At 46.3% G+C, this 15,892-nt stretch overlaps 1 protein-coding gene and 1 long non-coding RNA gene across 4 annotated transcripts in view; both read right to left on the bottom strand.

The window, feature by feature from the left end:
- Positions 1–15,892, bottom strand: part of Parva (parvin, alpha) — a 163,983-nt gene that overhangs the window by 125,391 nt on the left and 22,700 nt on the right. The window lies entirely within an intron of this gene.
- Positions 389–14,889, bottom strand: Gm45998. 2 transcript variants are annotated; one of them, XR_001778261.2, is made up of 2 exons: positions 6,339–14,889; positions 389–2,035 (listed from the first exon to the last, which is right to left on the bottom strand). It is a non-coding gene; the product is annotated as a predicted gene, 45998 (long non-coding RNA). The 2 variants fall into 2 exon arrangements; XR_001778260.1 differs by lacking the exon at positions 6,339–14,889 and adding an exon at positions 2,710–4,474.

Genomic DNA, 15,892 nt, shown 5'->3' with positions numbered 1-15,892 from the left:
CTGCTGACCACGTGGCAGAGGGAGAGCTGGGGAGAGGACCCTCTCCAAAGACTCAACAGTGGCTTAATTCCTCCAACTAGGTCTGATTCTCAACAGTCTATTAGGCTATGAACTTAAGTGTAGACTCACACACTGATGAAGACAGGACTCCCATGGTTCAATCACACCTCAACAGCACCACCAGCTGGAGAGCAAACCTTCAACCCATAAGCTTTTAAGGGTGTTTAATCCTATCTGCCACCTACCACACTCTCGTCTTCTTAAAAACAAATCATAGTATTTATTTGTTTGTTTATCCATCTATTTATTTGTGAGTGTGTGTGCATGTGTGCACACACATGTTTGCCAAGGTGCACATGTGGAAGTCAGAGGACTCAGTTTCTCTCTCTTTTTGATCATGTGGTTCCAGGGGTAGAGAGATTTATAGGCAAGCACCTCTCCTTGAGCCAGCTTTCAGGCCCCACAACTGACCATGTCAAGTCAAATTACAGGAGGTAATAATCCTGTCTCCAAAAAGAAAAACAAAACAAAAATCCCCATTTCATCAAACATGGACAGTAACTATTTAATTTTAGACAAAGTCAATGAAGTGGACACCTCTAATCTTCAGAGCACAACACTCCCCTGCTCAGACCCTACACTGGCTTTTCTGTGTCCTTGAAAAGATTCCTAAAAGCTCCTTTTAGACTTTAGTACCTCACCTCTCACTAGTCTTCTAGCACCTCCACGTTGTTGCTTTTGGGGTCCTGGAAATCATGTGTCTGTGCCTGGAGCATTTGGGACATTCATCTTCATGATTCTCTGTGGTGGTCTGAATATGCTTGGTCCATGAGGTGGCACTATTAGGAGGTGTGGCCTTGTTGGAGGAAATATGTCACTGTGGGGGTGGGCTTTGAGGTCCTCCTCCTAGCTACTTGAGGATGCTCAGTCTTCTAGCAGCCTTCAGATGAAGATGTAGAACTCTCAGCTCCTCCTGCACCATGCCCACCTGGGTGCTACCATGCTCCTACATTGATGATAATGGACTGAACCTGTGAACCTGTAAGCTAGCCTTAATTAAATGTTGTCCTCATAAGAGTTGCCTTGGTCATGGTGTCTGTTCACAGCAGTAAAACCCTAACTAAGACATTCTCATAGAACAGTCCTGACCCTTTAGGTCTTGGGTCACATCCTCAGAGAGGACTTCTTTAGCCCTTCTGTCTGGTCACCTGTATGCTCCCCAGCAAGCCACGGCTACTCACAACTCCAATCATGTGTTTGATACTGCTGATCTCATCTACGAGGCCCAGATACCTGTCTATCCTGTTCAAAGCCGTATGCCTCACTCCTAAAAATAAGACTTGGTATGTAGTTGGTGCCCTATAAATGTTTGTAAAAAGAACAAATATGAAATGTAGAAGTGAGAAGGGACATGGCCAGCTTTCCAGAGTCTCTCACTTAAAACATAGGAACCATGCCTGACTTCTGAATTTTAAAAATCACATTAGTATTTCTTTTGTATGTTTACGTAGGGGCACAAACGTGCTATGTCACTCATGTGGAGGTCAGAGGACAATTTGCTGGAGTCAGTTCTCTCTTTCCACCATATGTATCAAACTCAGATCATCAGGCCTGGAGGCAAACACCTTTACCCTCCATCAGACACCTCGCTGGCCCCATGCTCTGCAGACATGCTCTGTATCATCTTATTTCTGTCAGAGGACATGGCTGTGAGAAGAAGAGAAGAAAGGATGATGGGCCCGGCTCCGAGCAGTCCTCTGCTCTGGGCGTGCGGAGGGAGAAAAAGTGATAGAGCAGAGCCCAGCTCATCACTGAATCCAGCAGAATCCATGCGGTCTGTGTGCTCAGCCTGAAGGCGGAGGAAAAGGACAGGATGTGGTCACTGCAAACCAGGAATTCTCAATCAAGTTTGGAAAACCAATTCAAAACAAGAGCCAGAGATGCAGGGTTCACTGCTGAGGCACGGGGAGCTGCAAGACCAGGTGTGCTCAGGAGAGGATGACAGAGGGTGAGCACAGGAGGGGATGCGCCGAGCCTAAAGCAAAGGGAAGATACAAGTTAGAAAGACAACTGGCAGAAGAAGCGAGCTGGGGGAGGGGGCTCCGGGGAAGAATGCACACTTCATCTTAAATCATTGTTTTCTTTTTTCCCAAGGCAGGGTTTCTCTGTGTAGCCCCTGGCTATCCTGAAACTCACTCTAGAGTGGTCTCAAATTTAGAGATCCACCTGCCTCTGCTTCCTGAGTGCTGGGATTAAAGTCACATGCCACCACCACCCAGCTCATCTCAAATCGTCTTTAAAGGATGGGGGGGAGAATTGGGAGATAAGATGGTTCAGTGGGTAGTGCAAGCTTGAGGACCAAAGTTCAATCTGGAACTATGGATGTGGTAGGTAGTGTGCTTGTAATGACAGCACTGGGGAGGCAGCGACAGATAGATTCCTGGGGCTCACTAGACAGCAAGCCTAGCCTACCCAGCAAGCCCTGGACTCCCATTAGAGACCGTGTCACAAAAACAAAGCAAACCAAACACCAGCCAACCAGCCAAAGATACCCCAAGGTGAATGACATGGAAGGTACATCACTCGAGGTTGACCTCTGACCTCCATACACACATGTGCACATATGTCCCTATACACATGCTTCCTCCCCCCCCCCCCAATACATAGACACACAAAAAGATGGGGTAGGTTGAGCATGGCAGGACATACCAGGGATCCAGAAGGCAGGAGATGAGGGCAGAAGCCTTGGCTACACACTGAGACTCTGCCTTAAAAAGCGGGGAATGGACAGAGGTGTGGCAGGTTTTTGAGCATCAGAAAGGCCAGAGTTTTAAACATATTATTCTCTTCTGTTAGCAGAAGCCAGTATGGACTGAAAGTCAGTCAAATCCATCCCTTGTCAAGCAGGGTGTGACAAAAAGACCTCAGGCCACCAATGCCTCTGCACCTCGGGCTCTGCCCTCATCTAAGGCCCTGACAGTGACCCTGGGGTGACCCTAACACTTGCAGGCTGAGCAGCTGGGGACACCTGGGAGGTGTAAGATGAGAACTGAAAAGGAGCTAAGTTTCCCAGCCTCTCCCACAGCCCTAAGGGGAGTGTTTACAGTTTCCTGACCTCAGAAAGCATCCCAGAGAGCCTGCTGGAAGGAATTCCTTAGTTATTGGGAGTGTTTTAAATGAAACACGTTAAAATATCCTTCCATGGTTTATCTCCCCAATGCTTCAATTCCAAAGAACAACAGCCTGTAGCCCCTTCCTTCTCTGGTCTCGGCCTCCGGTTCTCCTGTGACTGCAGCAGAGCGCTGTATCCCACACCGCTGCCTTCTCAAGGCATCGCAGGGGGACTCCAGCTTTGGGAATGAGTCTTTACCAAGATGCCACAGCCTCTGAGCAGTCACCCTTCGTCATAGTCCGGCCTCGCACATTCTGAACGTCAGAATTTTGGGGCCGTGTGAAGGTTAAAGGTGCGGCTCAACTTGTCTCCACACAGCTCTGGAGACTGCAGACCCAACTGGGACCTTTGCATCCTGCATTCCAACTGAGCTAAGCCCAGGGAAGACCTCTTCAGAGGCTCCTTTGAAAAACCAGCCTTGCAAGCCAACAGTGGCCGGAGACTGTGACAATGACACCAACTCAAGAGGGCATCTGTCCCTTCTCTTCACTCACCCCCTTGCCCAGCTGTAAATGTGGAGCCCAGAAAGTTCTGGGTGAAAGCTTGCGCCTCCCAACTCAAATGCTAAAACCTTGCCCAGTGTGGTACAATAAAGGGAATGAGTCGGGACATGGAATCTCCACACAAGGGATAAGTGCCCTCATTGACGAGCCCCATGAGACCCCTCACCCCCACCCCTACACAAGGACACAAGACACAGAGAGCTGGTATCATCTCTGAGGAAGAGGACCCTCCACAGACATCAAGCAGTAAGCATACTCATGTTGAGCCACCCGACTTCTAAAACTGTTAAACAACTAATTTCTGTATTTAAGCCACTTAGTGTAGGGCGTTTTTGTTAAGGTAGCCAAACAGCCTAAGACAGAGGAGGAGGAAGCTGAGCAAAAGCCCCAAGCCCAACCCCAGCTGATGCAGATGCCAGAGCCACAAGCAGGCTGGGCTAGGAGGAGGTAGGTGCGCAGAACCGAATGGGAGAGTAACATCCGATGCCACAGGACTAGACCTTCGCAGCCCCAAGCAAGCCACCATGATCTAAACAAGCTCTGTGGGACCCACCACAGAAGTGATTTACATTGTGGCTGTGGGTAAATAAAAACAAGACAAAGTTCTTTTCCCCTCACTGAACTTCTCTGGTAAAATTTAAATCAAAAGAATAAGATACAATTCTTTCGGTCAGTGAGTTAGTAAAGGTGACAGACAATAGTGAACCAGGTGTGGCAGTGTGCACCTGCAGTCCCAGCATGCAGGAGGCTTACATACAGAAACAAACAAACAACAAACAGAAATATATATGTGTGTGTGTGTTTGTGTGTGTGCAGTTTTAGAGGAGACAGGAGAATTACAAGTTCCAGGGTAGCCTGGGCTACAGAGTGAGGCCATGTCTCAATAATAACATTAACAACAGAAAGGACCCTGATATAGCTGTCTCCTGTGAGGCTTTGCCAGTGCCTGGCAAATACAGAAGAGGATGCTCACAGTCATCTATAGGATGGAACATAGGGCCCCCAATGTAGGAGCTAGAGAAAGTACCCAAGAGCTGAAGGGGGTCTGCAACCCTGTAGGTGGAACAACAATATGAACTAATCAGTACCCCCAGAGCTCGTGTCTCTAGCTGCATATGTAGCAGAAGATGGCCTAGTTGGCCATCACTGGAAAGAGAGGCCCATTGGACATGCAAACTTTATATGCCCCAGTACAGGGGAACGCCAGGGCCAAGAAGTGGGAGTGGGTGGGGAGGGGAGCAGGGCGAAGGGAGGGTATAGGGGACTTTTGGGATAGCATTTGAAATGTAAATGAAGAAAATATCTAACAAAAAATTTAAACTAAAAAAAAAGAAACATCAAAAAAATAACATTAACAACAGCAGCAGCAACAATAAACAAAGGGAGAAAAGGAAACCACTGGCACCCAGCTTCAATGAGGATATAGCTAAACGAGCCTCTATATGCACTTCTGGCTGGGCTGTGAGTTGAGAAGAATTTTCTTGGGCAAGACCTCTGAAACTTTAATGTACATGTTAACATTAATAACCAAAGGAGGAGGAGGCATGAGTTTGAGAGGGAGTAAGGGAGGTGTGGTTAGAGGGGGTTAAGGGAAAAGAAGGGTGGAAAAATATAATTGTATTTTAATTAAAAGATAAATGCATTAAAAAAGGCTTTAATGTACATGCACATCACTGTGGATCTTGCTAAAATGCAGGCAGATTCAGGAGGCTCAGGGTGAGGTCCAAGAATCTGAGTGCTCATCAGTTACCAAGTAACCAGATGGGGTTGTTTGAATATTCACCAGGAGAAACAATGGCCCAAGAGAATTTAGCAAGTATATCAAGAGCTTAAAACCCTCAAATCTTCAGTAATTCCACATTAATGACTGCTCTCTAGGAACCATAACGAATGCATGAAAACCAGCAAAGGCATTTTATACCAACATTGTGTCTATCGTGAAAAACAGACACAATTTCCACAGCCAACAAACACCTGGAACTTTAAGCCTTTCTGCCTTAGGACTTCACAAAATGGCCACTCAATATCAACTTCACTTAGAATGAATAGTGTTATGGGGTGGGGGAGAGAGATTTGTGATGTACAACATAAAAACCTGAAATTCAAAATGTGCGTGTGAGAGTGTGTGCTCAGTGGATAAAGCACTTATCATGCAGGCATGAGGTCTCGAGTTTGGATCTCTAAAACTCACATAAAATCTGTGTGACATGATAGCTCAACCATAACCCCTATGCACAAGACAGACACAAGAATTCTTTGAGCAATCAGGTTAGTCAGACGAGTCTAAATAGCAGCTAGGGGCTCAGGAGGGAGACCCTGCCTCAACATATACAATGGAAAATGTTTGAAGAAGAAATCTGATATTTCTCTGGGGCCTCCACACTCACATGCAAACTCGAAGGCACCACACACACACACACACACACACACACACACACACACGGTATGCAGTATGGTAATGGCTAGTCTCATGTGCCAACTTGGCTAGGCTCTAGCACCCAGTTCTTTAATCAGATGGGATCTGGGCATTGCTATGATATGAACACCACCTAGATCAGTTAACTTAACAGAGATCACTTCCGCAAGGAGGCTGGACTTCATCCAGTCAATATCATCAAGTCCCAAAGAGTAGACTAGACCCCTCAGAGAAGAGGAAACTGTACCTCAATATTGCTAGGACTCTCCCGTGCTTCTGGACTGGTGTGACGATCACCCTAAAGACATTTCAACCTGCCAACCTTATGTTATGTGAACCAGCTCCTGGAAACAACAACAGAAAAACAAAACAAACAAACAAAAACCCAACCACCAACAACAGCAATCTCTTCATATATGTGCCCTGCTGTCCTGTTCCTCTGGAGAGTTGTCTGGCCTACAATCTGAGCCCACAAAGCTAAATGTACATGGATGCATGAATAGCCTGTGTTCTAGGACTGAACACTCAGGAAGACTCTGACTCTGTGACTTAAATTGTACTAGTCATATACTTTTTAAAAGAATTAGTTATTTACTTTATGTATATGAGTATACTGTAGCTGTCTTCAGACGCACCAGAAGAGGACATCGGATCCCATTACAGATGGTTGTGAGCTACCATGTGGTTGCTGAGAATTGAACGCAGGACCTCTGGAAGAGCAGTCGGTGCTCTTAACCACTGAGATATCTCTCCTGCCCCTTATTCAAATATTTAAAAGTAGACACATAAGCAATGAGAGAAAAAAGCATCCCAAATTAATAGTTTAAAAAGGACTATTTTATTATCTTACATTATATTTAATTTTTATTTTTATTATCTTACATTATATTTATTTTTTTCTAAACCTTTTTTCCTAGAAATAAGCTAATTTTGCAGCTAGAAAGAATATTATCACAAGGCCTGCTTGTAATGTGGCAATGTCCACGGAAAGGTTATTCAGAGGCCTCAGACAACCACGAGGAGTAACGGGCCTCGCTCCCACCCCACCTACAACCCAGGCCAGCAGCCTTTCTCTCAGCCTTTCCCCCTATCTGCCAAGCTCCACTTCTTCCTCTTTACCTCTTCTTCCTCCTGCCCCTTTCTTCTTGCCCAGAGAACAAGCCCATGGCACAGACAGGTACAGCAAAGTGACTTTTTTCTGTTTCCCAAACGAGGAAACCGAGGTCTCCAAGGCTGGAGCAGCACCAGGCTGCCCAGCTGGTAGCTGATACAGCCCAAATGCCTCCTCTGTAAACTGTAAAATGAGACCCACGCGGGTGATTTTTATGACTGTTCCCATATGGTCAGTGGGGGAACCATGTCAATTACATTACAGGCCTTCTCCTGGCCTGTCGCAGCCTTCTCCAATGACTGCACGCAATGGGTCATCAAGCTCCAGAAAGGACCAGGATGATGGCCAGGGTCACATGCCAGGACCAAAGGCATTCTGGACTCTGCCGTGTGCTCTGAGCATCCTGGGGTGGCCCTGGTGACTCACTCAAGCCTCGAAGCTGGAAGTAAGCAGGGCCACCCACACTGCCCAAGTGGGCCAAATTCAGAGCCTACTTTCCACTCTCAGCAGCCTCTCTAGTCACCATCTAATTACTGGCACAAGACCTTGGCCAGCTGCCAGCCCCACGCCCAGGATGGCAGGACACTCAGCAGCACCCACTGCTCTCCTCTTGGAGTCCTGCCTCTGTGGACATCCAAGGCTATCCCTCTCACTACTCTTGGCCACACAGATCTACTGTGCTTTCATGTCCCTTTAGGATAAAACCCTGGGGTTTTGAAGTTCTCGGTTATCCTCGGAGTGGAGTCCCTGTACCAGTGCACCTATAACAGATGGGCTGATCTCCCTAGATCATGAGCCTTCTGCCCAGGACCTTGGAGTTGTTGCCATCAACTGCCCACCTAAGAATCCGTGGCAATGCAGGCATCAAGAACATCTGGTGTTTGCCTAACCAATGCATGGTCAGAACATACACAGGCCATACTGCTGAGGTGCTGGCAACCCTCTCCTCCAAGCCACGGTGATGAAGCAAGACCATAGTAAATGGTGGGCTAGCAGGCCTGCTGCTTGAACAGCTGATTATACCACATGCTACAACAGCCCAGAAGGAGGCTCGGTTTGTTTAGTGAGAGTAAGGGATGTGTGTGTCTGTGGAAATAAACCTGGACACATTTATTCTGTTTTCCAAGATGTTGCTTAGTGCATGAAACTACATGAAATAAGCGTATAAAAATCTCTTCTCTTGAACATCAAGAGACAACTAACAATAAGGTAGATAGTACCCCAGGAATGACACTCAAGGATGTTCTCTGGCTATTCATGCACGCGCGCACACACACACACACACACACACACACACACACACACACACACTACAAGCAACTGAAAAAAACAATATTAAAATTAAAATGTCTACCAGCCCAGGGAGTGGGATAGGCTACTTTCCGAGGTGGACCTGGATGGAATGTGTGTTGGGTCTCCTGTCCCAACCACACCCTGCACTGGCATGAATCTTCTTTCAATAGCTGTACTCTGGGTACATTGAGAAATCATGTCTCGTTGACAAGTAGTTTCTTGAATTAATAAAGAGGAAATGAATCTTCCATAAATATCCCCAGGGAACATACACTGAGCATATAGGTCAACTGATATTGCTGGATTCCACCTCTGCTCAAGGGCCTCCTCGAGCCTCCCTTTGCCCGCTCTGTAAGCAGAGCACACTGAAGTCACTTAAGAGTTTACTAAGCCACCTAGTTTTCAAATGGTCTTCCTACTGGACATCAGAAATGTCAAACTGAGAAGTAGGCACAAAAATGGACTCATTAGGGCAGCAATTAATGTTTCAAAAAAAAAAAGGTCAACTCCTTTAAGTGAGAGAGGGAGGGGGATGGTTGAGGAAATCATAGGAGATGTGGAAGTAAAGCCACTGGGGCATTATGGGTGAGGAGTTGCATTATGGGTGAGGAGTACTTGGCATGAGCTTGGGTGGGGTGTTCTGAAGGGAAGGAACAGTACCGAGGATCTATCTCAGTGGTTGAGCATTGGCTCAGCACAAGTGAGGGCTTGAGGGAGGAAAGGGGGGAGGGAGCCTCTAAGCACAACAGCTATAAAGGTCATAAAAGGAGTCCCCATGATGGTCTTCGAGACACCAGGGAGAACATGGCAGCAGGAGACATGGCAAGAACACAGACTCTAGGGATAACGGGCATCACTATGCAGAGACTTTGTGCCCAGGGTTACTTTGGCCTCCGATTTAAGGTACTTTGAAGTTTGTTCAAAGTCTTAAGTTTTCACTCTAGTGCTCATCAGAGTATAAAGAACATGGAAGTGGTGATAAGCACAGAAAATGTTTAACCTTGCCGGTCATCAAAGAAATGCCAATAAAAGCAATTAAGACTGTTCCCATTAACTAAACTTTACGAACAAAGGCAGAAAGGGCACCCTTAACCCGGTGCTCTGGCAGAGGGCTGCAGGAGTGTGCATTGCCACATATCTTAGAAAATAATTTGTTAGTATCTAATGAGGGATGTATGAGCCAGAGGATGGGGGAATTGGCCCAGTGGGTCAAGTGCCACAACCTGAACAGCTTTGGAACTGACTCGACTGAGAAGACGGGGAGTGAAGAAATGACAGGTACGCACAGAGAGCAGCTGGGGGGGGGGGTGTCAGACGTGCCATGCACTCTGATGGAGACACGCCAGCAGCCCAGAAAGTCAGCTTGGGAAACATGTGAGCCAGGCATGGTGGGGCATGCCTATAATCTCAGACTTCAGAAGGTAGAGGCAGGAAGATCACGAGTTCAAGGTCAGCTTCAGCTATAAGAGAAGTTTATACTAGCCTAGGCTTCACAAAGTAAACTGGGCTCTGTGGCAATTCAAGTAGTTAGGAGCCCAGGACAGAGGGATCTTGATTTGAGGTCAATCTGGGCTATGCAGCAAGAGTGTTAAAAAAATAAATAATTAGTCACCACCACCACCAGAGAAGGGGGGAAATTTCTAATTTCTTAATGTTTAACTCAGTAATTCCATCCCATGAAATCAACCCTTACAGAAGTAATATTACATGTGGGAAAATATTTCTAGAAACAAAGCTATACCCATAGCATTTCTGTAATGGCAAATACATGGAGATTTAACTACTGGAGGAACAGTTGGCAAGCTACAGCATGTCTTCCAGGCAGAATATTATTCCATCACAGTCAATTAAAGTCATCCCCCTGTTCACGGGAGCATGGCAACCGGAAATGCCATGGGGGGGGGGGCGGTTCATAGAAATGTGTATTCATATGAAAAAAAAAAACTACAGTAGTAAAACCCATGGGAAATACTGGGGATGAATAAGCTAAGTGCCAAGTGTGATTGTGTCTGTGATGGTGACTCAGGGTGTGTGCAGCCCTGGCCTGTGAGGTGAGGTGTCTGTTATGAAGCCTTGACAGATAAGAAAAGAATGTTAGAATGAATAGATAGGAACACACACGCACACACACACACGGAACTCATCTAATAGAGTTGGGTGCAAACCAGCTTGACTCCAGTTGTCCAACTGGAGCCCCAGGAAAGCCAAGCTGTGGAACAAACATATACCCAGGACATCCAGTCTGCAAAAATCAAGAACCTCAAAGCTGCCCCAACTCAATCTACACAGACTCCTGTATACAGTTCCATTTCTTTATGTTATCTTGTTATCCTGAGAAAAGTAACAGTTGGGTTTTTTTTCTTTGTTTTGTTTTGTTTTGTTTTGTTTTGTTTTGTTTTAATTAAGAGAATAAGAAAAACATCCTTTCCTGGCTCATACTTGAAAACTCTCCTATGGAAACGTAGATACGCTGAGAGGCAGGATAACCTAATGGTTAGGGGACATTAGGTCCTAGAGTTGACAGCCTTGCTTTGAATGCTATGCTGGCCCCACCACTTACAGTGAGCTGATTACTCCAGCTCTGTAACTCAGTACACAGAAGGAGATAAAAGCAAAGCCTGAGGCCACCAAGAGGCACAGCTGGTAAAGGAGCTTGCCACCAAGGCTGATGACCTGAGTTTGGTCCCCTGGATCTACTTAGCAGAAGGAGAGAATTGACTCCTGTAAGCTGTCCTCTGACCCCTCATGCATGTACAGCATACAGTAAATAAGTGTAATTAAAATAGCAAAATCCTACCTCACAGCTAGTCATTTAATGGGATCCAATGAATCTATCTTTCTGTGTAATATACATTTCATATAACTGTGACCTCTGCAAGCTCTTTACAGTATATTCCAAGCTTTAGGGGAGGGTGAGGCCAAAGGGAAGGTTGAAACACCAGCACAGTAACAGCACACATTTTTGTGTGGCATGCCAAGACCCCAACATGAACTCATTACTAGCTGTGTTAGAGACCGCTCTGTTGCATCCTTGTATAGAAATAATACACACATACAGAGAAAAGCTGGGATTAGGCCTGACAGAGACGATCAGCATGTTTATTATACACAGGCAAACAAGGAGGCAGGCTTAGCTAGTCTCCACACAAGCAGCCTGTGTAGGGGAGCAGTCTTCAGGACATCAGCACGCGGAGCAGGGAGAAAGTTACAGTGGGCATTTTCTGGAGCGACTGTGAGTATCCACACATGGACAAGAGGAAGGTTCTACCATCCTCTGAGCCTCACCCAGGGAACGCTTTGCCACTTCCATGGGTCTGAGACACTGGGGTTCTTGACAAGGCTGTGCTCATGTCAAACAATACCCTTCTTCAGTCGCTCCCCAACATTGCTTCAAGGCCTTTTGATCCCTGTTTAGAAGATGGAAAACTGACATTCAAAGAAACAAATGATATGGCCAGGCCCAAGCAGCTCTGAGGTCTGTGTCCCTCCAGAGGACCAGTCCCTAGAAGCTAGGCTGAAGAGGAAAGTGTGGTGTGTCTCCTTCCCAAGATGGAAATTCAACTCCAGGGCTGTTCCTTCCAGGGCATCTGCAATCCCCTCCCTGGGGCTAACACTCAGCAGTTGGCCTTGCTGCCCCTGGTAGGATAATAGTCTCCGGGTGTGAACTCAGCAGGCAGGCAGTTCTTGGAATGTTCTGGGAGGATGCAGGGGCTCATGAGTCACTCTGCCCTTCTCTCTGCTCCTTCTCAAGGCCCTGGATGTCATTATCCCTGTCACTGGGTTTTCTGCTGCTGGTTGGCTGCACAATTATCCCTAAAAGGAAATCAGTCTTAAGTCTCATCTCTAGCCAAGTGCACTGCAGGAGGGCAGGAGAGCCCTGCAAACCTTCCAGGGCGCCTGCCTGCAAGAACTGGAGAGGCAGAGGGGCTCCGACTGGCTGGCAGCTTTGGATCTCCATAGGGCTAGAGGCTTCCTCCAATCAGAACCCTGGACCCTCTGCATCAAAGGCAAGCATGCCACAAGAACACACAATCTCTAAATATTTATCCCAAAAGTCAAGAGAGAGCCCAGTCGGCAAAGGCTGGGAAACCAGAGGCAGTCGGCCTGGGAGAAGAGGGAATGCTAGAAACACAAAGGCCTTTTGCCTTGAACTCCAGAAATGTCTGTGAACACTAAATGCTGGAGACAGGATCTTAGGAATTCATCACTTAGAAATGTATGGGCACATCCCCAACAAAACCAGAGCTCAGGGGGACTCAAATGACAGGTCTTCTTCACAAGAAAAGTTATAATTCTGTATTAAGTTTTAATTTTTTTGAGTCAGAATCTCACTATGTAGTCTAGGCTAGCCTCAGACTTCGCTGCATCAAACCAGGTATGGATGCCACATGCTTATAATCACAGAATTTCAGAGGCTGAGGCAGGAGGGTGACAAGTTCATGACTAGCCTGGACTGTATACTGATTCATTCTCGTTCTCTCTCTCTCTCTCTCTCTCTCTCTCTCTCTCTCTCTCTCTCTCTCTCTCTCTCCAAACCAACAACAAAATCTTGCTATACAGAGTCTTCGGCAAATGCCAGGCTTTCTGCCTTGCCTTCTGAATGCAGAAGGCAGGACTGAATTCATAGGAAGAAAAAAAAACAATTGTTTTTAGCCCTGAAATATAAAGTATAGGGATATTTGCTTATAGCCACCCCACTACCTGCATCTCCTTCCTGAATACCAAGCTGGACATATATAGCTAAATTCAAACTCAAAAAACTTGAGACAGCAATTCTACTTCTAAGAATTTATGGTTGGTAACGGAGACCAGCAGAAGGAAGGTGGGCAGATGAAGACAGCCACAGGGAATATGAACAAAGTTTAGTCTTATAACACATATACATGTATATATATACACATACACTATGATGAAATACATTATTTTATATTCTACCTAAAAAAATAATAAAGAAGGAATTCATGGGGCTGGTAAACTGAAATAGGATACTTTTATTTGTTTGCAAGCAGGCTTAATGCACCATTGTTTGGAGCAGTAAATCGTTACAAAAAGCTTAAGTGCCTGGCAATAGGAAACGGTTTGAATACCTTCTAGCAGGGTGTGACTCTGTCATACAGTACACCAAGCTGCTGAAAAATGAGACCACACCTGAAAGGCACCAAGACCAGTAACAACCAGAAAAGAGTAGCCAGCCATCTAAACGCTGTATTGATTATTCTTGTCGGTGTGAGTTGTGGGGTCAAACTCAGGTCTTCAGGCTTGCATAGGAAGCTTCTTTACCCACCCAACCGTCTTCCCAGTTGGCTAAACACTTTTAACACATGATTGAAGCACTAGGATTTTCTTTTCTATTTTCCGTTCGTCTGTCATTCTTTGCTGTTAGTGTTTTGAGACAAGGTCTTACTCTGTGTCCCAGGCGGAGACTTGCATCCATCCTCGCAGATGGACCTCCCAAGCTGGGATCACCGGAGTTCCATCCTTGCCTGGCTCACAGCTATGTTCGCATGTACACTACCACTGCCTTTTAAGTCCTGCAGTGAGGAATAAAGACGGGCCCGAGCTTTCCAGTCAATACTCCTGACCCCAGGAGCCGCAGAGACAGCTCACTGGTCAAGAGCATGCTCTGTTCTTGCAGAGGGCTTGAGTTCAGTTCCCAGAACTCAAATCAGGAGGCCCACAACCCTCCCTAAATCCAGCTGCAGGGGGTTTGATGACCTCTTCTGGCTTCCAAGGACATCTGCATTCAGGTACACATACCCACACACAAATACATAAGGAAGAAAAAGCTTTAGAGGAACGGAGTGCCGCACACCTTTGATCCCACTGCTCAGGAGGTAGAGACAAGTGGATCTCTGTGAGTTCAAGGCCAGCCTGGTCTACATATGAGTTCCAGGACAGCCAGAGCCACATAGTGAGACCCTGCCTTAAAAAATAAATAAATAAAAGGAAAGTTGAAACCTACCTTAGACCAATTAAAACTTGTTTCACTGTAAACAAATTTTAATTGGTTTAATACAAGTATCATTAATACTAAAAGCTGGCTTGACATCCTGTGAACAAGAGCCACACCCTAGAGCCTGACAGCACACATCAGTGGAATGCCCAGAGGCCCCAACATTGTTTTCCATGCTTTCCAGTATTGGACCTTTTCTCAACAATTCTATGAGCTGTATACATTAACACTAGAGCTCAGAGACATTTGTCTCGGGTTGCACAGCCAACGTGTGGCAGGACCCAGGGGGGTGGCTCGTGGGCAGGCTTGCCTCTCGGTGCTAGTTTGTTGAACAATTAACTAACTAGAAAAGTGCCAAGCTAGAAAAGTGCCAAGCCAGGCGGCGGTGGTGCACGCCTCTAATCCCAGCACTTGGGAGGCAGAGGCAGGCAGATTTCTGAGTTCAAGGCCAACCTGGTCTACAAAGTGAGTTCCAGGACAGCCAGGGCTATACAGAGAAACCCTGTCTCGGGAAAAAAAAAAAAGAAAGAAAAAAAAAAAGAAAAAAAAAAAAGAAAAGTGCCAACATCTTGAAAGACTAGGGAAGCTGTAATTTATTAGGTGGTCACTCTGGATACATACCATTGACAAGCCATTGTTCATTATTATGGATGAATGAACACACACTATTCAGAAAAGCCCTTGTCTGTATGGTATCACAGCTGGCAGAGTTGGGTTTGGCTCCTGAAGAGACTGACTGAAATCTCTCTTTTGTGGTTGTTGTTACTTTTAAAAGATTTATTTGTGTGTGTGTGTGTGTGTGTGTGTTTAAGTTGAAGACAGCAGAGTTATACTGGAGTTATATAGGCTGTGAGCTTCCTGACATGGCTGCTGGGATCCAAATCCAAGGCTGGGTGGGTCCTTTAGGGGAGCAGAAATCTGAACCTTCTCTCCAGCCCTACCTTGTTATACCCCTTCATAGGGGAGCAACACTTTGGGCCAGTCACTTCTCTCTCTGAGCCTCAGCTTTCTTATCTGTAAAATGGAGTGACGGGACCTCCCAGGAGTCCTGCTGGGATTTCACTCATGCAGATGCATCACATATGGTGGCTCCATTCAAACATAAAAGGAAGAGCTGCATGGGGCACATCGACAGGCACACCCCATCTATTCCAATTTTACAAGCAAGCTGAAAAGTGGCTACACACCTGCCAGTGCTCTGACTGGGAAAGCTGGCTTCTAACCGTTCTAATCCTGCCTCTTGAATATCGACTCAGGACGTCTAATACCGTCTCCCAGTGCCAGGCTTCATTTGTATCCAGTCAAAGCCAGTTTGCTGACTACCTCTGTTGATTTTAGGGAGCTCAGCACTGCCCTAGGTCCTAAGTCCATCTTCCTCTCGGCCCCAGGCCAGGCCTGAGCTCACTTTACCTGGTACTCAGAAGAGCTGTTTGCAGAGGAGCCC

This window comes from Mus musculus, chromosome 7 (assembly GCF_000001635.26).
Source record: "Mus musculus strain C57BL/6J chromosome 7, GRCm38.p6 C57BL/6J".
Classification (NCBI taxonomy): domain Eukaryota; kingdom Metazoa; phylum Chordata; class Mammalia; order Rodentia; family Muridae; genus Mus; species Mus musculus.
The sequence above is the reverse complement of the archived record's forward strand: the minus strand, read 5'-3'. Positions and strand labels throughout refer to the sequence as shown.